Raw genomic sequence first — 26,936 nt, forward strand, 5'->3', positions numbered from 1 at the left:
AGCCGGGCGATCAACAACATACAAATATGATTCGGGGTGAAAGTTAACCATAATTTTTCTCATTTGTTGTTGCTAACTGGTCGCTTTTGTGCACTTTTACTGTTGAACACTGTACTGAAATAGAGATTGAAATATACGTAGTTTCGTTTGTCGCTTTGTAATAGAGAGGTTCCGGGTTCGATGCCCCATGGAGCCACATAGTGGTTCGGATCCCACTTTAAACTGTAGGCCCAGTCCCGATTAACCTATTTGTGCATAAAATGGACTTGAAAAAACCTCAAACGTAGTTAATGCCATAAAAGTTCTTATTAATATCTTGTAATAGGTTTTCAAATATACCTAATTTGTAGAGCACACACAAATAACAATTTGAACGGTTTCAACAAGAACAGCGAACTGTTAAATCTTTGACACAAAAATTCACACACCGACTATATATAGGTATTTTCGAATGCTTGCGAAAGAGGCATTATTACCCGGTGAAGTCGTCGGCTTGTACTCAAGGGGTCCCAGGTTCGATGCCCAGTGGAGGCACATTGTACAGTGGTTCGGATTCCATTTTATACTGTAGGCCAAGTCCCGATTAGCCCATCTGTGCATAAAGTGGACTCTAATCATTAATTCACGCAGTGAAAAATGTTTGTTTTGAGTAACTATAGTTCGAAATATTTGTTTCAATAAGGGGGTGGGGGAATAGACAACTCTTCGCCAGAACCGAATTATTTTGGTAATCGTACATTTGTCTTGAGTTAGTAAAGGCTACAACATTTTGTTTTATTTTGTTTACGATTACTTGAAAGATTAACCAAACATATTTTAATTCAAATATAACCTTTTTTCTGTATACGTTCATAAGCAATTTAGCCTACCGTAGGCTATATGCCATGTACAATAGCTAGAAATAAATAACCGATTGTGTACTACATTCAGTTTTCTAAATATCCAATTTTTTAAAGTAAAACTTCATGTAAGGAATGGAAGTTTCGAAGTGCTTTCATAATGTTTCATAATGAACCTGTCTCTGCAAGAAGCAAACTTCCCCTTTTTATTCGTGAATCACCTAAGAAATTCGACGTGAAATGAGAAGTCACGCAATTGTTTGAGATATGAACTTTTCGTAGCTGTCTGTGTAACTGGGTTTGACAAAGAAGCACACTTACTTCCCTACACTGTCAACTCACAAAAGCGCAAAGGTTTTAACTTTGTAAAGATGTGCAAAGGCAAAATTGTTAGCCCGCTTAAACCAAACATGCTTCAACTTGCATCTTTGATTGTTCTAACAGCTTCATGGCTTGAGCTCGGTCACAGGATGTTTTCTGTGCTCTGTGTAAATCCTTTCGATAGTAAGGGGGCGGGGGAAGCTCACTTGTGCAGAGAATGCTGTTTTGAAGTTCGATAGATAATGCGTCATAACATTGTGCTGCTGCGAGTCAGTTGCTGTAGGATTGCGAGGTCTTGTCGAAGTACGCATACATGCATGTCTAATGACGACATATTGAAAGGAAGAAAAGTGTTAGTTCAACTTGTAGCAGCGTCTTGTCTACAGTATGGTGAGTGGAAAATTACTGATGTTTGTTACGTGTAAACATGTACAATTCTAATTTGATCGTTAATTGGATGAGAACCAGAACAGCTTTGTGCTGTCCTGTTTTTCTGTCCTTGTAATGAATGCCCCCTTTGGAACCTTATCTTTGAATATTCGTATGAAGATTTTTAGCCCTGTGTTACTTTAATCACGTCCTGCGACATACGATTTTTTGGTGGAAAAGGGGGGGGGGGTAATCGAATCCTGATAATTTCATAAATTATAAACTATTTAGAAAATGTACTTTTTTATTTCTCTCCACACGGAAATAAGGGGAAAGGAAGTCGTTGGTTTGGTTTATTTAACATTTGTTTTTCAGCCTGCGGTTTAATCGCGACAGTGAGGATGAAGGAACACGCACAAATAACCATAATTGGAATTCGAACCAAATTGTCATGGCTTTGTAGGGGTTCTTGGTTCAAATTCGAAAGAGTGAATATTTGTTCACTACGCAATTTCATTAATCAAACAGACTATTACATTTTAGTGGTTTTGCCCCCTATTTTTGAATGGAGTGCAATTCAACCGACATGCGCAGCACCGATTCAAACCGACAACGTCTGACTTCATAGTGTGCATGAGAAACTATTAACAGTACAATCATTGCAGCTTTGTAAAGGTTTAGAGATGCCGAGAGAGTCGCGACGAAGCAGGTTGAGGGGGAAGGGGGTCGCCTGGCGCCGTGCGCACCAAAGAGAGCGTGAAACTAAACGACGCAATAACTAACCCGTGAAAAGTTTGCAAAGCAGATGAAAGAAAATATTCTTTGTCGATTCGTTCCAAACACAACGGTTTCTGTGAATCACGAAGAATGTACACTTGCTTAAACACGGTTATTGTACCGCCTTGTGGTAATCAAGGGATCCGGGTTACACAATGGTTCGGATACTACTTTAAACTGTAGATCCAGATCCGATTAGCCTTTCTGGGCATAAAGTACACAAACAATCAATCTAGGTAAAAAATATCAAACTGTATTTTTGCCCACAGTTGTCCAATAAATAAATATATATCTATAATAAATGGATACCCTGGAGTGAAGGCGACCGGAGCGCATTACTGATCACACCACTTCCACAAAACGTCCCCTTCCGCATATACCAATATGCAGGAGAGAAGCAAGAAAATAACATGAGAAGGATAGCCTATCATTTATGTTATTGTCGAATGATTTAGATTAGCTACCGATAAATGTTGATTTTCTTGACACATTACTACGAGTTTCACAAATGTGTCATTTGCTTTTAATAATATTTATTATTATTTGTATTAGTATTGCACGAGTTGAAGCTGGGTCTCTGTTTATCATTTCGAGTTATTTGCATATTTTCTAACTTTGAAAACAATAGATTTATTCATAATCAGTCGCCTGGCTAGCCCTGAGCGTTTTAGCACTCAATTCACGATCTCGTTACCGAGGGTTCCGGGTTCGATCTTACACCCGGATGTGGGGTTTCTTAAAATATCATGTAATTATAATTTCATCCTCAATTTTCTCTATTTTTTCATCTTTCCTTCTAATTAATTTATTTTCCGTATCTTTGTCAATCAATTTTTCGCTTCCTTCATGTTATCCTCGCGATTATTAGCCAATAGGACGGGTGTCGAGACGAAAGGGGGGAAGAGGAGGAAGTTCAAACGGAAAATGGACTTCCGCTGCAAATGAATATCGTTATGCAAAAGTAATATTGTTCTGATGGTCGATAGCACAATAAGTAAAATTGTGAGTTACGCAGACAAATTGAGAGTAAACGAGCAATCAACAGATATCGAATAATTTGATAGTTGGGCGAACCAATCGGGAAATTTTCTAGAAATAACATGATACTTTATATATTTTTAGACACACCAAATTACATGTTTGTAACTATCTTTACTTCCGAGATATCGAAATTTAAACATGTATCGATTGTTTTACTTTTGTAGACAGATAATCCGTATATCACGTTAGGTTAGTATTAGGTAGACGTGTCTGTCTACCGAATTTCATGTTTCTATATTGAGCAGTCACTGAATAATCGATAGTTGGCGATTGGTTTCAATTATTAACCGGAAGTTACAAATTGACGGGTCGACGAGGTAGAGACCGCGTCATGTAAAGATTTGATGGTTCTTTCAACCCACCGAATTTCATATTAATAATTCGAATGGTTTCTGTGAGAAGCGTAGAAAATGTGTTTGACTTTTAATCCTAGTGTGTTCACAAACTGCGATTTACAGTTGCTTCATTTAAGTCACACTGTACTCGTATTAAATAATCAAAATATTATAAGGATCATTCCATTGTCACGGGTGGAACACGTACAGTGGGATCCATAAGTATTACCAAGTAAATTGTCCATCACCACGTTTACTTCCTTTGTTTTGTGCAGCTAATGAGAGCTTCAAGATCTGACACAAAACACTAAACAATCTGTCCTTAAGAATACGTAGAATGAAGGTCATGGACAATTTGCAGAATAATACTTATGGATCCATCCCACTGTACTACATTTTTATATTAAAGTAACTATTCTACTGATAGTTTAGTAACATTTTTCTTACAGTTTCTGTGCAATAAAATATGAAACTTAACACTGATTAAATAGAATTAGCCTTAGTATAGAATACTTTCCCAGATTTTGTGCCACGGGTGAGACAGATAAAACACTACCTCTTTACTTAAATAAGTAATTTATATTAATTTCTGGAAATTTTCAAATGATGAAAAGTAAATTATTTTTAAAAAAGGAGAGAAGGTAATTGACCTTTGAATATCGTAGGCGTTGAAGGGAAAATGTAACAGTTAAAGGGGAAATTAATTGTTTTTTTGCTGTCACGGGTGGGGAACAATGGAAAACAAGAGTAAATGGAAAAGTTTAAATACAGAAATAATATGCAAAATTCCTTCTACCTTCTAACCTAATTATGTACAATACTTGAACATTTATCCAAATGACAATTTAAGATTGTTCATTCACATTGGCTATGTGTAAAGATTCTAAGCAGTGATGATCTAAGCTGTATATCATGTCTGTGATGTTTGGGATTAAATGAATAAACATTAATGTCTGCTGTAAAATTACATTTCCATTCATATTGGGGGGTTAGGCGTAGAGCTGACAACTCTGCACTGTAAAAAGACATGTCAAGAACCAGCAACATGAGGCCATGGATGTTCCCAAGGTAAAATAGTCCCCGGATCTCCGGGCGGTGACTACTTTGGGAGGTCCCTGGACTAAGGATAAGATCTACGTTAGGAATAAGGATATTAAATTAGGCACCTGGAATGTTCTGAGCCTTTACTGGCCTGGGGCATGTCAGTGTACAGTTAATGAGATAGTTAAGTATAAATTTAGATGTAGTAGCTGTCCAGGAAGTTAGGTGGCCAGGAGAAGGAAATTGTAAAACTAAAAATTATACTTTTTTCTATGGTGGTACTGAAAATCATAATTTTGGAACAGGCTTTTTCATAAATAATAGAATTATCTCGGCTCTTAAAACAGTAGAATTTATTAATGATAGGATATCATATGCAGTTTTACAGGGTAGGTGGTGTAAAATTATTTTAATAAACATACATGCACCAACGGAAGATAAAGATGATAATACTAAAGATGATTTTTATGCAGAGTTAGAACAGGTCTTTGATAAATTTTCTCAGTATGATATGAAAATTCTGTTAAGTGACTGTAATGCACAGATTGGCAAAGAAGAGACATTTAAACCCACGATTGGTAAAGAAGGTCTTCATGAATTAAGTAATGATAATGGTATAAGATTGATTACTTTTGCAACCTCAAAGAATTTAATTGTGAAAAGTACCACTTTTAAACAAATATGGTAAAACTCATTATCAGGTAGATCATATTCTCATTGATAAGAGAAGGCATACTAGTATAATTGACGTTCGTACACATAGAGGTGCTGACTGTGCCAGTGACCATTATTTAGTACTCCCTCTGTCCCATAATTATTGTCCGGTACACTTTTGTTTGTTGTCCCATAATACTTGTCCGATATTCAAACTGTGACACTTGTGTTTACAGAAGAAGAAAATTAAACACGGGAATGAGTCATACAACTTTACTACTCAAGCATCAGTACAAATTGGCCGATCAAGTATCCAAAAGAACATAAATAAAAAGTCACCATTTTGGCATACCGGACTACAATTATGGAACACAGGGAGTAATTGCTAAATTAAGAGAAAGACTCGCAGTGATAAATCATAATCAACAAAATCTAAAAGTTCTAAAATTTAATACAGGAAAATTTGCTGATGAACGAATTAAGAAAGATTACCAAATTAAACTGTCAAATAGATTTGATGTTTTTCACGATTTAAATGATGATGAAAATATAAATGAAAGAGACGTAAATAAGAATTGGGAGCACATGCGTAATGCAATAGAATCAGCAGCTAAAGAAAGTATAGGATACCATAAACCAAGAAAAAGTAAGCCATGGTTTGATAATGAATGTCATAATCTAATGGAAATAAGAAATCAGGCTAGACTTAGGTGGTTAAATAACTCTGATGATACAAATCTAAGCAATTATAATAGAATAAAGCGAGGACTTAAGCGCACGTTTTGAAGTAAAACAAAAGAGATTATTTGAAAAACAAAATTAACGAAATTGAAACAAACAGAAAAAACACAAATATCAGAGATTTATATAAAGGTGGAAATGAGTTTAGAAACGGGTGGCAACCTAAAGTAAACTTGATAAAAGATAAAGACGGTGATTTTCTAGCTGACCCAAGCGATATTCTAAATAGATGACCTTTTAAATGTCCATGTAGGAGATAAATCTGAAGTAAATGAAGTCTACACAGCAGAACCTTTAGTTCCAGAACCTAACTTGACTGAAGTTAAAGATGCTATTAAATGGCTAAAGAATAACAAAGCACCTGGCATTGATTTAATACCAGCTGAGTTAATTAAATATGGTGGAAATTCGTTAATATGTCAAATTCATAAATTAATTTGTTTAATATGGAATAAAGAAGAAATCCCTCAACAGTGGAAAGAATCCATAATTGTTCCTGTGTTTAAAAAAGGTGATAAATGAACTGCAATAATTACCGTGGAATTTCTCTACTCTCAACAACATATAAAATATTATCTAACATTCTTTTAACAAGACTAGTTGATCAAATTTTTCACATTAGACAGACACTTGAAACAAGTGGGAATATAATCAAAATGTCCATCAGCTATTCATTGATTTCAAAAAAGCATATGATCCGGTCAAAAGAAAGAAATTATGTAATATATTAGTAGAGTTTGGAATACCTAAGAAGTTTGTTAGTATGATAAAAATATGCACCAGTGAAACAGAAAGTAAAATTCGCGTGAGTATTAATGTGTCTGACAAATTTACAATTCATGATGGGTTAAAATAAGGATATGCATTATCTCCATTGCTCTTTAATTCTGCCTTAGAATATTCTGTTAGGAAGGTAAAAGAAACTAACGAAGGACTAAAATTAAACGGTGTGACTCAGTTGTTAGCATATGCAGATGATGTAGACTTATTAGGGGATGATATAAATACAATTAAGAATAATGCTAAAATATTTTTCAAATCTGTAAAGAGATAAGTTTGGAAGTTAACAAAGAGAAAACTAAATATATGCTTACAGGCCGAAACCAAGTGTTAGGTAATAATCAAAATCTAATTATTGATAACTCGTTTGAACCAGTTTCCAAATTCAAATACTTAGGAGTAATATTAACAAGTGAAAATGATATTAAAGAGGAAATAAAAAGTAGGCTTAATTCAGAAAATGCATGTTACTTCTCTCTTCATAAACTTTTGTCTTCTCGTTTAATATCTAAGAAACTAAAAGTTAAAATATACAAAACAGTAATTTTGCCTGTAGTATTATATGAAAGAGGAACATAAATTGAGAGTATTTGAAAATAAGATCCTTAGGAAAATCTTTGGACCTAAAAGGGACGAGGAGACAGGTGAGTGGAGAAGGTTACATAATTTAGAACTACATAATTTGTATTCATGTCCAGATATTATTAGAATAATTAAATCCAGAAGACTTAGGTAGGCAGGCCATGTGGCACGAATGGGAGAGGAAAGAGGAGTTACAGGATTCTTGTTGGGAAACCTGATGGTAAGAGACCTGTAGGAAGGCCAAGACGAAGATGGAGGGACAACGTTGAGGTAGACCTAAAGGAAATCGGTAGGGATGGAAAAGAGTATATAGATCTTGCTCAAGATAGGGACAGATGGAAGGCCTGTGTTGCTGCAGCCATGAACCTTCGGGTTTAAGAAGGCTAGATAGTTAGAGTTAGTTAGTTGTAAAATTACATTTTTTGACCTAAATATTCTTTCCCGAACAGTCTAGAATTGTTTGACCCTATAGGCAGACCGTATAAACTAGCATTTGCCAAGTTCTTTCATCTGTAGAAAACTTTAATCTTTACATTGCCGATATAGATAGGCCACTTTTGATCGACTACTACCCCTCACGGTCAGACGAAGTTGCTGATCGAGTTGATTTTTGTCGCGTTGTGGTGTGTTTTGGTAGGTCTACAAGTCCATCAAATTTTGTCTTTATCGATCTTGTAGCTTCCGAGATATCGATAGTTGGACAAGAACGAACGCGAACTACGCATGAGGATGCTTATTTTCAGCTTTTTCTAAACCGAAGACTCCTAATACTTATTGGTTGTTATCGCTTAGATTTTTAACTGGTAGTCCAGACTGGTTATAATCACGATTTTAGTACTGTCATTAATATACAGAATCTTCATTAGTTAGTTCGTTAAAGAAATGTATAACCAATTGACAATGTCTATGCAAGATTCTGATTACTATCAAGGGAGCAGCCTGCTTGCAGAACCGCAGCTAAACTTGAGTGCCATCATCATCCACTAATTCAGAGATATTTTACTCGCGGAGTTGCCATATCATCGACGCTAGCGCCCCTATCGGCAGGATCGAAATAACGTCGTTTGGCGAAAACTTCCACTACCCGGCGTAGGAATGGAAACTTCCGCGCACCCTTTTCACCCTCTTTTTGCCGACGGGGGGAAAGGGTCAGCTACGTTGTGCAATTTATTACCCACAACATTCCTGGTTGAATTCTTTAGGGATCAGAAGAATCCGCTTTCTCTTTTCACGTTTTGAGTGCCGCATGATGGCGGAAAGAAGTGGGGTGGCAACCGTTTGCAAGAATCTTTAGTTGCGCTGCAAATCTAGGGAATCCAAGGTTCGAATCCTGTTTAAAGTTTGGAACTTTTTTAGGAATAATTGCCTGGGAATTAGTACAGTGGGATCCATGAGTATTACCGTGCAAATTGTCCATGACTATTTTCATCAATTTTTCTCTTGCATCCTGCGTGTTTTTAAGCCATGGATTTTTATGTATGCTGGTGCAGAAGTTGTCAACAGCTTGTTTTGAGTTTTCTTTTAATTCTTGAAGCTCTTACTGGGTCAAATAAAGTTCACGAACATGGTGATGCACAATTTGCACGGTAATACTCATGGATCCCACTGTACAAGGGGTAGTAAACACGGAGCATATTCTCCAATTTGTTATTACTGTTTGGATTTTCAGTATTCGTAATATATCTACAGTATATTCACGTGTGTCTCAAATATCTTTGAGTGTAGGACCTTCTAGACTTGAGTTGTGTTTAACGCTATCGCCTTGTAATTGAAAGGTTCAGGGGTTCGATTCCTGGTGGAAGCACATTTCTCAGTGGTTCGGATCCCACTTTAAACTGTACATTCAATCCCGATTAGCTCAGCATTAGGTTTCAAATGTTATCAAGTAGACAACTATTTTGTGTACTGAAATCGATCGCCAAGTGATCAATTTATTTAAAATACATTTTTGTGGTGTGTGGTCTTTATACAGAATTTTTGACATTTCGTCAGCAGAATAGATTCACATATAATTTTTAAAAAAGTTTCATACAAATACGTTTGTGAATATAAAAACAATATTTGCCTCCATACAATGAATAGCAAACTTGTTATTACGGGTTAATATTTTCCAGATCCTGCGTTTAGTACATTTCGCTCAAAAATGTTTGTTTCTTCTAGGAAATTTTAGTATTTTCGTTGCACTTATGATAATAATATGCAATTATTATTGAACTAATTGAATGAAATTAAATAGAATTTAATACTAAATAGCAATAATCAAATAGCAATCAGGATTAGTTAAAACTAATAATAATAATTAACTATTCTACTGCCAATTTATTGTTATTAACTCTTGCACCCCTTGTTCATGAAAAAGTATTTTGACAGTGTGTAAACTCTCACATAAAAAAAATATTATTGGAATTTTGTCAACTTGTGGAACAATTTATTCTTTAGATTAAGTTATGGAAAATGAAAAACATGGCGTTCTTTATGGTTCTTGCATTTTACCCTCATTTTTTCCATCAAATGCATTTTTTTTTACTTTGGGAAACTGGTGAACTGAACTTTGTTTTATCGGCTATATTATTTCTCTTTTCTAATTTTAAATGGAAATATCCAAATTTCCTTGGGGGAGGGGGGTCGCCTGACCTATTTGAATCCCCCATAGCGAAGTTTATGCCATGGATATAATAATTCTTATTGATGGTGCACTCTATCATTTATATATCAGTAGAATAAAACAAGCATAAAAGTGTAGAAATAAAAGTATTACGTCATCAAAAATCTCATACTGTAATAATAATCCACGTTTCAATGGCTTGTGTTGTAGTTTATTTTCCTTATAATTATAATATTTTTATATTGTTTCTACAGAAATATGAAAACAATCAAAAGCAAAGAATTTCATTTTTAAAAAGCTATAGAGATGGGAGAAATACATAAAAAAGATGCATTTTTTGAACAAGCACCGGAGAAAATTTTACTGATAACTTGTTTCATCATTATTGAAAGAGCGGAGTTTAGCAGCCACAAAAGAAAAACGGAAAATATAAAATTCATGCTAGTTCTAACTTCGGAGTAATTTAATAACATTTTTTTGTAAAAGAGGAAAGTAAAGAATTTCGCAGAAACTATTTGTGCGCTCAAACGTGCGTTGAAACTGTATAAAGTGAAATGTTTAATGGTAATTACATTTTAGCTCCTGAAAGTGTACAAAACTTTTGAACACGGTTGTAACATTCTTTTGGTGCGTTTTGGAACAACATTTTGAAACCCGTTTAGTTATTTGCAAGAGCAATAGTACATATTAATTGTTTCTGAAACGTGTTTCTAGAATATTATTTCAGTTGATGTATTTTCAATAATTTATTATTGAATGTATCAATATCAACATAGTATCTGTAAACACAGATGTTTGATGAAGAAGCAAAGACTGTAATTTCGACCACTAGATTTTCTAAATTAGATCATCACTCATCCTCCTCATCTTCGCGATTAGCAAAACGTGGCAGAAAAGTGAAGTAAAATTAACCAAATGAATCAATCAAGGAATTACCAAGGTTCAGCCCATTTGATTTTGCTGTGTTGTGGTGTTAACACAGCAAAATTAGCTTTAAAGTATATAGATTTTGCTCAAGATAGGGACAGATGGAAGGCCTGTGTTGCTGCAGCCATGAACCTTCGTGTTTAAGAAGGCTAGAGAGTTAGTTAGTTTTGTGTTGTGTTAAAAGTGTAATAAAACTAGGACAACAAAGTGACCGAATGCGTACAAGAAAGATTTGTCTACTTATTGTTCAGTGTGTGCTAAAATGTAATTCAAAACAATTTATGAAATTTCTGTAATTTTTTACATCAGACGGTGATACGACAAAATGTTACTAAATTAAAAATCTCAGGTCGATTTTTATAATTTCCACCATTATTTAAATACATTTTTGGTGCGTTGATCATATCACACAAAGAAAAACACATATTGGAGTCCCGGGTTCGATACCCGGTGGAGGCACATAGTGGTTCAGATCCCACTTTAAACTGTAGGTCCAGTCCCGATTAGCCTTACTGTGCATAAAGTGCACTTAAAACACTAACTCAAACAAACAAACAAAACATATTTTAACACAACATGTGGTTGTCCTGTAAGATTGCACAAGATTGCTGAAATATTAATTTCACCAAGTGTTGAACACTTTGGAATATATTTTGTAAACAAAACGTGGGAAAAGAAATGTGCAGAAAGTGTGCGAAGAAGGTTCTACCTTTCTCACTCTTTAAGGAATACAGATAGTTTTCGAAACCAATATACTATAAATTCTATAAATGCATTATTTACATCTTAAGAATTTTATAATTATTCTGACTTCATAAAAAAAATGACAAGCATAAAATAGTCGTGTAACACTTTTCGGACACATTTGATCATCTTTGAACTCTTTCTGCATACGTCAACGCATGTGTTCAGAGGAAAAAAAGGTCAATTTTTCATGATTAAACTGTGTATTTGCGAAATATAATGTCTGAAGTTGAACATCAATCTACTATATTTATCACTGTAAATAATATCAATATTTAATTCATGTAAATATTCCTTTTAAACATATTAATGTACATATTTTATGTAATACATCTTCATTGTTTCTCTTAGAAGATTAATTAAACCTGCTTCTTCTGTCCGTGAAAACAGCGTGTGTCATTTTTTACATATGGTCCGGCATAATTTGTCACTTATTACTACTACTTCTTTTATACTTATCGGAGCATTATCTCCAAGTCGCTTTTCACAGTGGCGTAGCCGGGTGTGGGTTCACGGGGGCCGGGCATCTCCCGAATTTTGCCACATTACATTGCTCTACAAGAAGTTGTTCACAAAAACAAAAGCAGAATTTATTTATATATTTTGACATTAATTTGTGGTTTACAAGAGGTTGTGCACAAAAACAAAAGCAGAATTTATTTATATATTTTGACATTAATTTGTGGTTTACAAGAAGTTGTGCACAAAAACAAAAGCAGAATTTATTTATATATTTTGACATTAATTTGTGGTGATTTGCTCATGTTTGTATGTTATGCAGGTAAGGTAAATGAAGCCACATGTAAATGTTGCATGTGTGTCCTGTATGTAAGAACATTTTTTTACAAAATCGCGATAAGACCGAAAGGCCTTAATCGTTAGTCCCGTAGATGTTGAAGTGGGTAAATTGCCATGTGTACAAACTGTCGAAATAGTGTGTAATTATAGTGTTTTTACGTAATGTTTTCAGTGTTTCTCGAAGATTTCACCTCATTTATAATTATGTAACTTGTCACAAAACGCTAAACTTTTTGCTATGTAAGTTTACTGTTTTTGATAACATTTTTGCAAAAAGTAAAATTATTATTAATAGAAATGGGTACCTTCCAAGTAGTTATTTCAGAATTAAATTCCAAAAACGCTGTTTTTTTAATTTCATCAAATGTTGGGACCGGAGAGGAATCCTCGCTGCGCCCCTGCTTTTCCATGTTAATTATGTTGAACATCAGAACACATTATTATTCAGTTGCTATTATTATTATTGACAGTTGCGTGACCAAGGAGGGTTGTGGGGGCTATAACCCCACTCTTTGACCCAGTATTCCTAAAAAAAGAACTTCAAATTCAGGAAAAATGGCAAAATGAAGACGGACCTCCCTTCCCATCGAAAATCCTGGGCACGCCACTGATTCTTGGACACTGAGAATTTGTTTCTATCTTTCTACAAGTTTGGAATGGAAACGAATGGGATGAGTTTGTTTTAGTGTATAAGTCCATTTTATGCACAGAAAGGCTGATCTGGACTGGGCCTACTGCTTAACGTGGGATCAGAAACATTAAGTGCCTAACAGTTATAGACAGCAACTTACGCAACAGCCACCCCTGTGACATTTATTTGGAACATTTTATCTTCCTATAGAAACTATATTTACATGAAGGCAATGTAGTGACTTGTGCATAATTTTGAAAAATGTCAAGAACGCAATTAAATCAGTCAGAAAACAAATATGAAGTTTTGTTTTTTAAAAAATCAGCATTGTGAAAGTAAATTTTCTAAAAAAATAAAATACCTCTGGCATAAGAAAATTTGCGAATTTACAATTGGAATAACTGCCACTAAATCCTATTTATTCGAGGTTTGAAGACTGAAAGTAAATATATTATTTGAAGTTTGAAGATTGCAAGTTAATATATTCGAGGTTTTAAGAATGCCATTGAATATATTTATTCTGTCTAAGGACTGCAATAAATATATTTACTCGAAGTTTTAAGATTGGAAATGAATTTATCCGAGATTTGGAGACAACACTTAAAATATATTTATCTTGGTTTGAAGCCTGCAATAAAATATATTTATTCAAGGGTCGAAGATTGCAATGAATATATTTGCTCAAGATCTGAAGAGTGCGAAAAAATATATTTATTCGAGGTTTGAAGACAGCCTTATATTATTTAAATATATTTATTCTAGGGTCAAGGAGTGCAAATATATTTATTCGATGTTTGAACACAGCACCTAAATACATTTATTTAAAGCTTGAAGACTGCAATTACATATATTTATTTGAGGTGTGAAGAGAGTACTAAAATATATTTAATGGATGTTTTGAAAATGTATAACACACACACATGCATAAATATAATAGTCATCATTATAGCACTATATTGAAACAATATATTAAGCAAAAGTATCAAAGGCACATTTCTTAGCGTGTCTTCAAAATTCTGAAAGCATCGCCAACAGAATATTGTGATAGTGGGCATATGTGCAAATTATGTTACGATTTCCACAGTACTTTCAATATCTTTTCTAGGCTGCATTTTACAAATGATTTTTCCCCCCAGAATCAGCAAGATGTCAAAATAAGATCTAGGATTTTGTTATGATTATACGGGAAGTGACAGTTGTTAAATGGTTAACTGTCCATTTACGGGGCTCGTAAAAATGGAAACTGTCTGGTCAACTAAAGTTTGAGAATAAAGTTGGAAAGTACCAGTGTATCAGGTAGCTTCGTGTTTTGACTTTCGAAAGAATGGTCAAAAGAACCCTAAACTAAAGTCATAAAACTTGCAATATGGTGGTAAGGGATAACCCGCTATGATAGGTGACACACCAGACCATAAAAACGTTTGGCAACTTGACGATATATTTTTCTGATAGTAAACTTTGCATGTGGAAAGTCCAATATGTATTTGTTGGAAAGTTTCGCTCCTTTAAACACGCTTGTCCTATCAGTACACGTAGAAGTGTACATCGTGACTGATATTTTTTAAAAAATCAATTATTACTAATAGCCTGGCCTGAGTTAGATAGTAGTGTGCGATTAAGTTGAATTTTTCTTTTAAAAAGCTAAAATTCTAATTAAACAGATTTTTATGATGAACGAAGTACGAACATCTGACTGCAGGGTGTCTACCAGACAAGAAAAAGTCAAGAAATTATGCTTTTGGTCAATAATTTTTACTATTTTTTTACAGTACAGTGGACTTAACATTGTTATATACCTGTACTGTGATTTGATAAAATTTAAATTTAATATTTGGAAATCAAAAATTTGGACTGAATTATTGTTAGGATTTATATGCGTGACTTTTGTAAAAATATTAAATAAAGTAATATGGCTATTCCTCATCATTGAATAAAAAATATCTATTTTGTTAATTTTGTAAGTATATCTTAAGTAGGGGTAATTAAATAAATGTTAGGAAAAAGGAGGGGAAGTCATGAAGAAGTCAAGAATTTTGGACTTGTTATTTTGGTAGAAACCCTGTTAATTCACACGAATTAATGTCACGAAAGCTTAAAAAATTTAGGTACACAAAATGTTCGCCTCAATATGAAAATTAATTACTTAATTCTAAAACATTTATTTTGTCTAATAATTCTACACCGTTGAAAACAAAACATTCCACACTTTCGCTATATTTTCTAGAAGCTATACTTTTGGTCACTTTTACTACAATGCTCAAAAAGTGTGCCGAGATAAAATTCTATACAAAGATGTGTAAATCGTTAAATTAACCCATGAAAGTTTGGAACTGATTGACATTAGTTTGCAAGAACAAATTTGTATCAACAGTTTGTTGTTATGCAATAATATCTGTAACATTGATATTTAAGATAACATATTTTCAGTCCTTTCATGCACCAAAATTTAATCTATGGATCTCGGTGAGAAGAACAAGGCACTAACATTCAAGTAGAACGTAATTTTTAAGGTATAAACATTTGTATAACAATTCTTACGATCTCTATAAAGGTGCAAAATGATTGCAAATATTTTACTGTGTACTTTAATGATAAATTCATTTCATGCTGCACATAATTGTTGACATTGTTAGCGTAATAGCTACTGTACTTTCAACATTAAGATTTACATAATTATTTCAAGAAGAGTTAAAAGAACCTTTCTTAGATTAATTGGCTTACTGTTTAGTTATTTACTCTGTAACTGTGAAATAGCTATATTTCTTTCCCGTTTGGTTACAATGTTTAACACAATAACACAGACTACAAAGTCATGTCGTTAATCACAACAAAAAAAAAGTGTGTATATAGACACGCAAATTTCGAAGATATTTTAAATATTGTTCAAATCTATATTATATATTTTTAAGAAATTAAGCTAACAGATTATAAAGGATCAGTATTCGAATTCACTGGAGTATTATTTTCGAGAAACTCCCTTTTCAAATTATAATCCAAAGAAAGTATCCATCCAAAAGGTCTATTATACTTCCTTACTTTATATTGTTAATTAATTTTTGTTTTAATTTTTTGGACAGCAATTTAACTATCGTGTTAAATTCTGGTGAAAAAACAATCTTGAAAATTACCAAGAAGCAATATTTTGAAACTGATTTTTTATAAACATGCTTGCTGTTGTGATGAAACAATGAGTTTTTTTTATTAAATCGTAATGTTTTAAAAATAGTTTAGCACGTTTCATGACGAAAACTGACACTTTATTTGCAACTACCGTGGTTAGTAACTAACTGTTTCTCATTACGAGCTGGTTACTAGCAAGAATGCTTATTTCTCTAAGTTCTGTTAGCACTGATTGAGTTCATGCCTCCTACCTGCTCTAGCCGAGATTTCTGTGTCTAGGATTTCACAGAGGAGAAAAACCGGAATAACAGAACATAAAACTTACGAGTACCATAACTTCTACAGCTTATTGTACTATAAAGATCGACTTCCTATAAACAAGTGAAGGGGGGGGGGAAGGAACACAAAAAAAGCTAGAGGGGAGAAAAGGGGGGTGGGGGAAGTGTAACAGAAGACGAACACGGTATCTTGCTGCTTGTTGAAAGAAAACTGCATCCGAAATTGTACACCACTGATATCCATAAAATCCAATTAGCTATTCGCGCACTTTAGCAGGGAATAAACAAACGCAGTATCGCTTAAACTGCAATTAAATTGCACTTAATTTCGCTCGCATGGCACTAAAAGTAAAATGGCTGCCGGGAGGTGGAAGAAGGGGCGAGAGGGGGGAGCCTGGTCATGCGAGCTCGTGACGTCACACCGCGAAGCACCGCCTTCGAGGCAATGGGCGGGAAATCCAAGGGATTTACGACGTGCTATCTGCCTGCCATCTAGCGGCGCGCGAAGGAAACGCTAGAACGGAACCATTATTGGGCTTTTGAGAGGCTACTACGTTAGTGCGACCCATTACTGCATTCGTAAAAATAAAGGAAACTGCAGATGGAACGTTTTAAGTCGAAACTTCCCTATTATTGAGTCGTTTGGTGTGTTTCTTTTCATTTGTGGCTTTTTCCCGGGGCATTGTCGTTTGTTTCGAGGGTCGATAACAATCTTTTATTGAAAATAAGAGCCAGCTTGATAACGTAGTGTAGATAACAGTCGAAGCGCGCGAACCGCTGAGGAGAGGACAGGATGGCCATAAAAAGGGAAGGAAAATACCACTTTGTTGATACGTTATAAGTAAATCGTGTAAGTTAGCATCCAGAAAACTACTGTAGAAGTCGTATTGGCCATTTTTGTCCAAGTTTGGCGCTATTCAGGCTGTGTTCATTCTCCCAAGTGCAAGTTTTCTTGGCATCGGGTATTTAAAAGCAAGCTTGCACGAGACGCAAACGGTCATCGTGTGCCGGGAAATGGGGAGGATGGTTAGACAAACCAAATGGACCGTTTCGAGAAAGGGGGGGGGGGGGAATGTCGCCACTAAAAATGCCGACGTCACCTGAGATTTTCCTTCAAATGTTAACGAACGGCAGACTCCGATATTTACCCCCTCCTAAAGTCTTGCTGCGAAAGAGAGATATAATCGTTTTGACATTCTGTGAAGCGGCTGTTTATGCCAGAAAGACATGCCCCGCTAGACATCAAGTTGCGATTACGCCTTGATTGACAAACCGGTCATGCAGTTAACTTGACTGTGGGATAGCACATAGAAGTCACGTGAAATGGAAAACAAAGGGGATTTACAGAGCGTATAAAATCCGACAGAATGGGCTTGAAAATTGCTCATTTTGTGCTCTAGAGTCAGCGATAAACACTCCCTACGTTCTTGAGACGTGTGGTTCCTGAGTTGTCTTCTCCCCTCCTGTATTGACGTTGTGGACATTCAGATGGCTTAAAATGGGTAATAAACGTTTTCTTCCAAGGAAAAATACGCGCGTAAAAGAAAAAGACGTACTTGTTGCTGCCGTGGCGGCGTTATGGGTATGAGAGCTCGATAAAAAGAGGAAATAATAGTAGATTAGTCTGTGATTTGAGTACATTCTAGTAATGGCGTTTTAATTTTCGCAACATCTTCCAGAGACAGCTACTGGTCACATCAGTAACGGGGAGATAGCCTGTGTATATTCAGTTGAAGATCATGGTCTGAAACGGCGACATCTATGAGCGAAAATAAGAAACGAACATTACGTAACCCGTAACATCTTGAGGCTTGAAATAAATTGGCCAAATTATCCATTATCCTTACAGTAACTGCCTCGCGAGCTGTGGCTAATGAGTTTTATGCCCACATATTCCTCAGTTTTATGCCGATTTAAACGCCGAGGCAAATGGCTGGCGTACAAACACACACGCGCGCACGTTTGCATTTCTGCCAAGCTGTTAAAGAGGACAGCTACGATTCTGTTTCTGATCTTTATTCCCCCTCACCCCCTCTCGTGTTTCTTTTGGTTATAAGTTCTGACCAAATTAAGTCGCAATTATGGCCGAAGTATCAATAAGACGGCAGTATATAATGCACCGGAGGAGATTTGTGTTTTAGTGGCCACTAAACGCATGTACAACAATCGTCACCGCATTGGCTAAACAAGCTGTATACACTGGGCTATGGTCGTAACGCGTTAGGGCAATTCTGGCGGTATAAAATGTGGAGAAAGTGGGGGGTCAGGGAGACGGGTGGTGGGGGATAAGTACGAAAGGGGAAAGGGTTAAGTAAAGATGTTTGAGGAGGGGCAAGAAACTGTGCCTCATCCCACCACGGTGAAGTAGAGAGGGCGCTTCAGAGCATATCGCGGCCATCTTGACAGTTTATGACGAAATAAACTCGCGCTGCTATTACCGTTACCAGTTTAAAGTCTTATCGTGCTAGTCGGTAGAAATTTGGTTCTTTTTTTTACCCCTTGTCCCTTTTTTGTGCGAGAAAGAAGGAAGCAAGGGGACCACTCGTTCGCTCATTTCAAAGCGAAAGTGATGGGTCTGTTAGCAGTTGCGAAGTTTATAGAGAAGAAAAGGAAGAAAACGTCCCCAAAGCAAACAAAAAAGGGGGCAGTGCATGCGATGGTCAACTGCACCCTTTCGAAGATCCCTTTCTCTTTCCGCAATTGTCTTTTTTTACTCTTAGGAACAACTCAAGTCAAATTGGCAATTGGAGAATCGTGTACATCATACTTTTACACTGAGTAAGACCTCAGCGCCGCCACCGGGAGGAGCGGTAAACATTTCTGATGACGTGGAGAAGGTAAAACGGTGATATATGACGCAATTCCTCTACCACGACCGACTTAATGCCGGTTTATTTTTTCGCACGGGGCCCATCAAACCAGCTTCTTGAAGATAAGTGTGGCTTTTAATGCCCGTTAAGATGCTCTTAAACGGAGGTCAGAACTTAGCTGAATGCTTTGTGGAGTGTTGTAGCAGGAAGTGACTCAAAACACCCTCCGCAGAAATTGCCTTTTAATAGATCGTTCTGTGGCGGGTAGAAATTGTTCTCCGTGTGGGCTCTGGGAATATGGCACGTTCGTTGCAAATGCATTCATTTCCTCGATGTACATAAACTAAAGCAAACACTGCATATCATTTAGACAGATTGCTATAATCTTGTGGCAGCAAGCAAGTGCATCCGTGTGCAGAGATATTAAAAAAGCACACGATGGAATATTTAAACATGGCTCCAGGCGTTCAGGGTGCGTGAATAAAGGTTAGTCCATAACGTTCTGGACTTTAGGAACTTGGACCTGCGCAGTGGATAATATTATTTTTTTTTAAAATGTCGAGATACTTCACAAATAAATGACCTCCCATATGGACGCAATCAAGAGGTCTCGCATTCGATCCCCGGTGGTGGCACAATACACAGTGCTTCGGATCGTACTTTTAAACTGTAGGTCAAGTCCCAATAATCCCGTCTGAGCATGAATTAGATTTCAGACAATGTGTAAATTGAGAAAAGAAATTGTATTGTTAATCAAGAACCAAAATTGACCCACCTTAATTTTACATCCTTGGAGCTTGTAGCGCCCAATTTTTTTATTTTATTTCCACAACAGAACCAAAGTGCAATCTGTGCAGTGGGATCAATGATTATTACCGTGCAAATTGTCCATGACTATTTAAATTAATTTTTATCTTACATCCTATATGTTTTTAAGCGATGGATTTTTATGTATGCTGGTGCAGAAGTTGCCAACAGCTTGTTTTGAGTTTTCTTTTAATTCTTGAAGCTCTTATTGGGTCAAATAAAGTGCACGAACATAGTGATGGACAATTTTCACGGTAATACTCATGGGTCCCACTGTACAGGTCCAGAATATTCGTCGAAATATATTTGACGTCACGTTGAAGGGTCGATTTTCTGAAGTGGTCTGTACAATACAATCCCAACAGTTCTATGAAACTAATTTTTCTTACGTACTACATCAAATTATGCTTGGAAAGAGTTAACTGGAGGGGGGGGGGGAGGAGACAGTCCAGAGCAGACGTTGTTTGCAAATTTACAAGTCCATCAATGTATCACACGAAAATTCCCGAACATAAAATTGTTCAATTGCAGCCTGCATGTATCCATCTTCGATCAGATCTGTGAATCAATTTCAATTGTTGATTATTTAAACATGTACATTGTCAGTACGTAACTAGGAAACAATTGAGAGAAAAAAATGCATTTTTGTAATTTGTGTAGTCACCAATGTTAATAATCCCGGACACAGATAGAAACATCAAAAAAGCAATTTTTCCTTTTTATTCCTTCTCACGTCAGTTGACACGTGAGTATCAGTTTATTGACACTGCCTATTGCAGTTCCTTATCTCTAGTAACACTAGGTAGCAACCTCGTAAATTATTCGTCTGGTTTCCTGCTACGATAATGCCAGACCCGTGGTGTGAAGCGAAACTCAATAGTTCCGTGTTCGATTCTCGTCTGGGTCCTGTTATACTTACAGAAGTCCCACCAGTTTATGGGTTGGCACAGAAGCATAAAAGTCCCCCCATTTCACATGGTATTTACATTTCGAAATACACGTCGAAACGTTAGTGTTTTTGTATGTTTGATGTAGAGTAAAAGAAAATAACTTGTTGAAAACACATTTTCATTCAGGATGACGAGATGAAACGCTCATTAATATGTTCTCGCCTCAAGGTAAAATACCTTTGTCATTCTCGTATTGACGGACTAGTTAGCACAGAGCACTACGACGCCTTCGTAATATTTCATCATATTGTCACTCATCCTCACACTCGCGATTAGCCAAAATTGGCAAATAAGAGACGCTAAATTAATCAAGTACAAATTCTCGTATCAAAACAGTAGACATTCGCATGTTCAATAATACTTAAATAGTCGAATCCATATAGAGTAAATCTTTTGTTAGTCAGTCTGGTCTCACAACTAATTAAATAATAAATCCTAACTTACAGTGAGAAATAAACAATTTCCATAAAATTCGTTATTCACTTGTTGAAAGTACTTAACTGTAATCAACCTAATAAACCAGCAAATAGCAACTATTATTTCAGTAAGAGTTCAAGCGGTACAAAAGAACATTGTGGAAAAAGTGGACGAAAAATGCTGCACAAGTAAGGAGTGACATCTATGAGCGGAAAGAGGCGTTACGTGAACACTTTATAGCGATCGCCGTATGATGGCGCTAGGTAAGAGGAAATACAATAGGAACCGAGAGCGGAATAAGCCTATACGAGATGGCGCTGTGGTATCGCTGAAGTGAGGGGGAAGACAGTGGCGACGCCAGGAGGGAAAAATGTGAATGACTTGGACTGCACGAAGGCAGGATAGCTCCCGAGCTTGTCGCAGGCTTGGCGACTGGCGAAAGGAATATTTTTCCGTCCCTTCGCATGAAACTACTATTTATTTGTTAGCTATTGCCTCTAAGATTGCGTAGTTTTCACACTTTCATTCGAAATTTTACACATTTAAGAACGTATATACTTACTTCAATGTACTTTACTCATGGACGTCGCAACAAAACATTGTTCTTGTTATAAACTAATGATGAAACACTTATTTTGTTACTAATTAATAATACTACTAATAATTAGTAGTTATAGAGGCCAGGAATGTGGCAATGTTAAATCTTCAAACAACAAATTGCTGAGAATAACATAAGAGAACAATGCATGAGAAGTAAATCGATCGTGACGTTTTCATGCAATGAAATGCAAAAATGCATACAAATGCACTACATTTTACTTCAAGCAAAAAGAGAAAATTCCAATGTCTTCTTGTGCTTCGCTTTCTCGATGCAGTAAAAATGCATCGGATGAGAAATTTCTGTCAAAGATGAATGAAGAAACTAACGATCTCTGATGCATTTGAGGTGCATACATTAAAATTGATGCATTTTCTTTTCTGTATGAAGGAAAAGTGGAGGTAAGGGCCTCACCCACTCTCGATCTCGACCATAGTTTAACTGATACGATCAGCACCACGCTCCGGTCGCCTTTACCCCACAGGGTTTCTTCCAAGTGTTCAGTTATTCGAGGCTGGGTGACCTCCAGAGTTATGCAGTGACTTTTCGGAAATATTGTCACCCAAGATAGCCAGCCAATCACTCGTATTTAGGAAGATGTTATGAAAAATTTAGAGCTAAAATGAGGGTGTAGAAGAAATTTTGACAGTATTGGGAATGTGTGGAAAATCACTTTATCCGTAAAACTCAGGCCTTTATTTTAAATACTTTACTTACCTGTTCTTCATGCAGAATATTTAAAAGCCTTTTTAAACGAACTTTTTAAGTGAGTCCTCTCTAGGGATAGACGATATCGGAAATTTGATATCGCGATGTATCGTCAAGAAAATATTGTCACAGATGATACGATATTTTTTCCGTATCGTGATATTGGCGATATATCGCCTCCACGATATATATCGCTAAATATCGTTACGACATATCGCTGTCACGATGTTTCGCTAAAATATCGTGACGATATATCGCCAACACGATATATATGGCCAAATATCGTGACGATATATCGCTGACACGATATATATCGCCAGGTATCGTAACGATATATCGTTGACACGATATATATAGCCAAATATCGTGACGATATATCGTCTAGTTGATATCGCCTGAACGATATTTTTCCAATATCGCGATATATCGTCTGGACGATATATCGCCCAATACTGTTCCTCTCCCCGTCTCAACAAAATCTCATTCTCGAAATTTAAAGAGGCGTTAGGAATAATAATTAGAAACCAGTAAAATGGACGATGGTTGTAAGCCTGATATTCTCTGCTGTTCTATCGCAAATGTATTACCATAAAGGTGCAAATGTTCCCATACAGGGTGCGAAATCGTTGAAGATTGTAGTCTATTCACAGACACACACAAACAAATTATACATACATATATTACATATGTATATGAAAATTATGATATTTAAAATGTTATTAAATATAAAGGTAAATTACTAAATATTTAAAAATGCATTAGTATTAAATACATATAATAGAATTAATTTGATTTTTTTATGTATCAGATATTTATAATTCCTTTACTAACTGGTTAAAGCTGTCAATAAAGTACAAAAATAGTACAAATAGTTTTATTGTGTTTAAGGTTTTGTTTAGTCTTTGCTTTCTATTAACATAAATCAATTGAATATCATAGTTATATTTGTATTGCATTCTCGTTTCGCTTTTGCTGTGCATATATTGTTGGTGTAGATCTTGAGAAAGAGAAAGAAACTACTTTGTGTACGTTTTCGATATTGTCCTTAGGTAAAGAATATTTGAAGTAAAAATTAATTGCGTATGTTTTGTTGTTATAGCAAAAACTCCCCCCTGAAAATTTTTGGTGGTGGGGATTCTTGAGGCCAGGATTTCGAACCTTGCCGTATATTTAAGTGTAATTGTGACGTAATATCCTGACATCTCTAATCTTTAAATATTGAAAGTATGGACTGTATTGTTCGGGTTTTATGTACGCACTGTCAAGGCCTGGTTTATTTTACAATTATAGTCTGTGTCCTTCTCGTGGGTGCATACGAATTCGTGTTATCTCTGTGTGCTGTGATTAGAACTGGGGCCGTCCAGATGGCGCAGTGGTAACTTCGTCGCAATCAAGGGGTCTCTGGTTCGATACTCGGTGAAGGTACATAGTTGTTCGGATCTCACTTTAAACTGTAGGTTCAGTTCTTAATCCGAATGGAAGGTTTTAAATGTGGCTAGAAGTCAACAAGAGAACTTCCCAAAGAAAAGGCAGTCAACCACTGATGAAATTCTGTTTCCCGCAGACTTTATACTGTAGTGTATAGTGTATTTAGGCCTATACCTTTTAGGTTATTTCAGTTAATCCGGACTTGCGTCAAACCGGTCAACTTATCCCCCCATTAGTCCGGATTAATGAGGTTTTACTGTATATACACCATATTTTTAAGTAATTAAAATTACATTAATTGGAGTAACTATGTAATGGGCGTTAGTACTTAGAAAACGGTCATATTTTTGTACGGTTTGGATGGGAGAGCTGCTCCAGTCAATAACTACATAGTAATGAATAATTATCCTTAATGTGTGCAACCACGCAGTGCACTCAGAACTACCACTAAATGCATTGATTTTCTATTTGCTGTAGATTACGGCATAGCTCTTAATAATCAGGTATATATCCGCTTGACATGTCTGGAGGAGCCTCATAGTGTAAAGTGCAGTACAGGGTGAGGTAAAAGTCAGGTTACATAGGTGAATGGCCACCACGGTCGCCAGTTATGATCTTTCTGTTCATTTCAATGCTGAAAGAACACGACAGAACGACTAGCGTAACGGGAAGAAAGGTGGAAAATTCCAACAATGCTTTGCTCGTGTTTGGAAGATGACTCTGAACACAGTTACCGAACACCGTCCTACAGGGTGAGTCAAAAGTTTCCTAACGTCACCTCAAAGAAAGTATCACAGGCGCCATCTCCCAAACAGTGTTGCCACTCTCTTAGGGCGGAACAACATTTCCCCTCCTCGCCAATTTTTCCCCTTCATCTAACGAAATAATAATAATAATAGAAACGAGATAAAACATAAATATAAATAGGTATGTAGACTTGTATTCAAAGCAGTGGAAATAAGAAGAGGATAGTATGGATAATTATGAAACCGTAGCGCAATGCAATCTTTCATTTAACCTGCACCAATACTGAGGCTGATTTCTTCAAATTTCCCTGAAATGTTGATAGTTTTCATCAAATACAGCATAAGTAATAGCGCACACTGACACAGGTGAAAGTACACGATAATAGAAGCAAAAATGTCTCAGTAAACATAGGTCTGCAAACGAGCGGTTTTCGAGTTAATCGCGAATGTATGATTACAAGCCGCCACTGACTTCATTGTTTGTAAACGTCACTACGCAGCACAACTGACGTGACTCCCACAGTACGATTAGACTGTGTACTGATTGTTTCCTGTTTGATTACAACGCCACCTCTCGGAAGTGTTCTAGTTTGTAAACAAAGAGCAAACCTCGGAACGCGCAAGGAGTAAAGCACTCGGTGTTTACAAAATGCAAACAGTGACGGCTTCTAACCACAGATTATTAGCATTTTACCAACTAGGACGACAAACACTGAAGTCAGTGGTGGCTTGTAATCACACATTCGTGATTATCCCGAAAACGGCTCGTTTGCAGACCCATGTTTACTGAGACTTTTTTGCTTCTATTATCGTATACTTTCACCTGTGTCAGTTTGCGTTATTACTTTTGAGACACCCTGTATATCTTTTCCCATTTTCCCATTTTCCCATTTCACTTAAATTTCTGTCCAAATTTTGCAAAAGAGAAATTTCCCTTCATATGGCAACACTGCTCCCAAACTAGGATCGTCGAATTGAAGCATTCATTCATAGATACTGGGCGCATATTGAACATGTACTGTAAATGGAACAACGATTATTACATTATGAATCATGTGTATGCTTGTATGCACGTATTTTGTTTCGTATGTAACCTCACTTTTCGATCACCCCACTGGCGTTCGCAGGGGGAGCTTATGAGGTTACAGCCCCTTCCCGAAAATTATATCAAAATTTTGAAATGAAAGCAGTAAAGAACTAGGGAGGGGGGGGGAGAGCAAAATTGTCTTTGAACAACTTCTAAAGTTTAATAATTGTAATTAGGAAATATTCTATAGTATATCCCGCCCCTACAAAGAAAACCGCTATGCCATATAAACTTTCTACAATTCCAGCATCCTCCGAAAAAAAATCCCATATACGGTAGTGCCTCGCCCTGTAGATTTTTCCATGTCGTATAGTCTGCGACTGTCATTATTTATAACATTTACAACTATACAAGGATAAAAATCTTTGATAAGAAGAAATACATTTCATTATCACTGTCACTGTTTTAAAAATGTATATGGAATAGTGGTATACATAATTGAAAGTTGATTTCTGACATTTCTTAAAATAGTTTATAGATTTTGTGCTTGTTGCTAATTTAAAACCCCAAAACAAGTCTCGAATACGTCCTGGTTTCGTTCTCTTCTCGATTTAAAAAAAAAAAAATCTCTTGTCTCTCCACCAGTGATGTGAGTCTACGCGTAAACAACAAAAGTTACATTTTACACGTAGACTATTTTATACACGTAATTACGTAATCTATGTAAACAACATGGCGAAAGGTGATAACTTAGCAAAGGGCGTCGTGAAATTAAAATAAAATTATACTGCGTATCAGTAGGAGAACTTTTCATACTCTTTCTTCCAAATTCGAACAATTTCTCACCTAGGAAGAAACCTAA

At 36.0% G+C, this 26,936-nt stretch overlaps 1 long non-coding RNA gene across 2 annotated transcripts in view; it reads left to right on the plus strand.

Moving 5' to 3' along the window:
- Window positions 1-1,429: 1,429 nt before the first annotated feature.
- Window positions 1,430-26,936, plus strand: part of LOC145978446 (uncharacterized) — a 430,067-nt gene continuing 404,560 nt past the window's right edge. For both annotated transcript variants that reach the window (XR_014440692.1, XR_014440693.1), the window contains exon 1: window positions 1,430-1,550. This is a non-coding gene — a long non-coding RNA (uncharacterized LOC145978446). The remainder of the gene's footprint in view (window positions 1,551-26,936) is intronic.

Source organism: Lepisma saccharinum, chromosome 24, assembly GCF_977018435.1.
Source record: "Lepisma saccharinum chromosome 24, izLepSacc3.1, whole genome shotgun sequence".
NCBI classification, from domain to species: Eukaryota; Metazoa; Arthropoda; class Insecta; order Zygentoma; family Lepismatidae; genus Lepisma; species Lepisma saccharinum.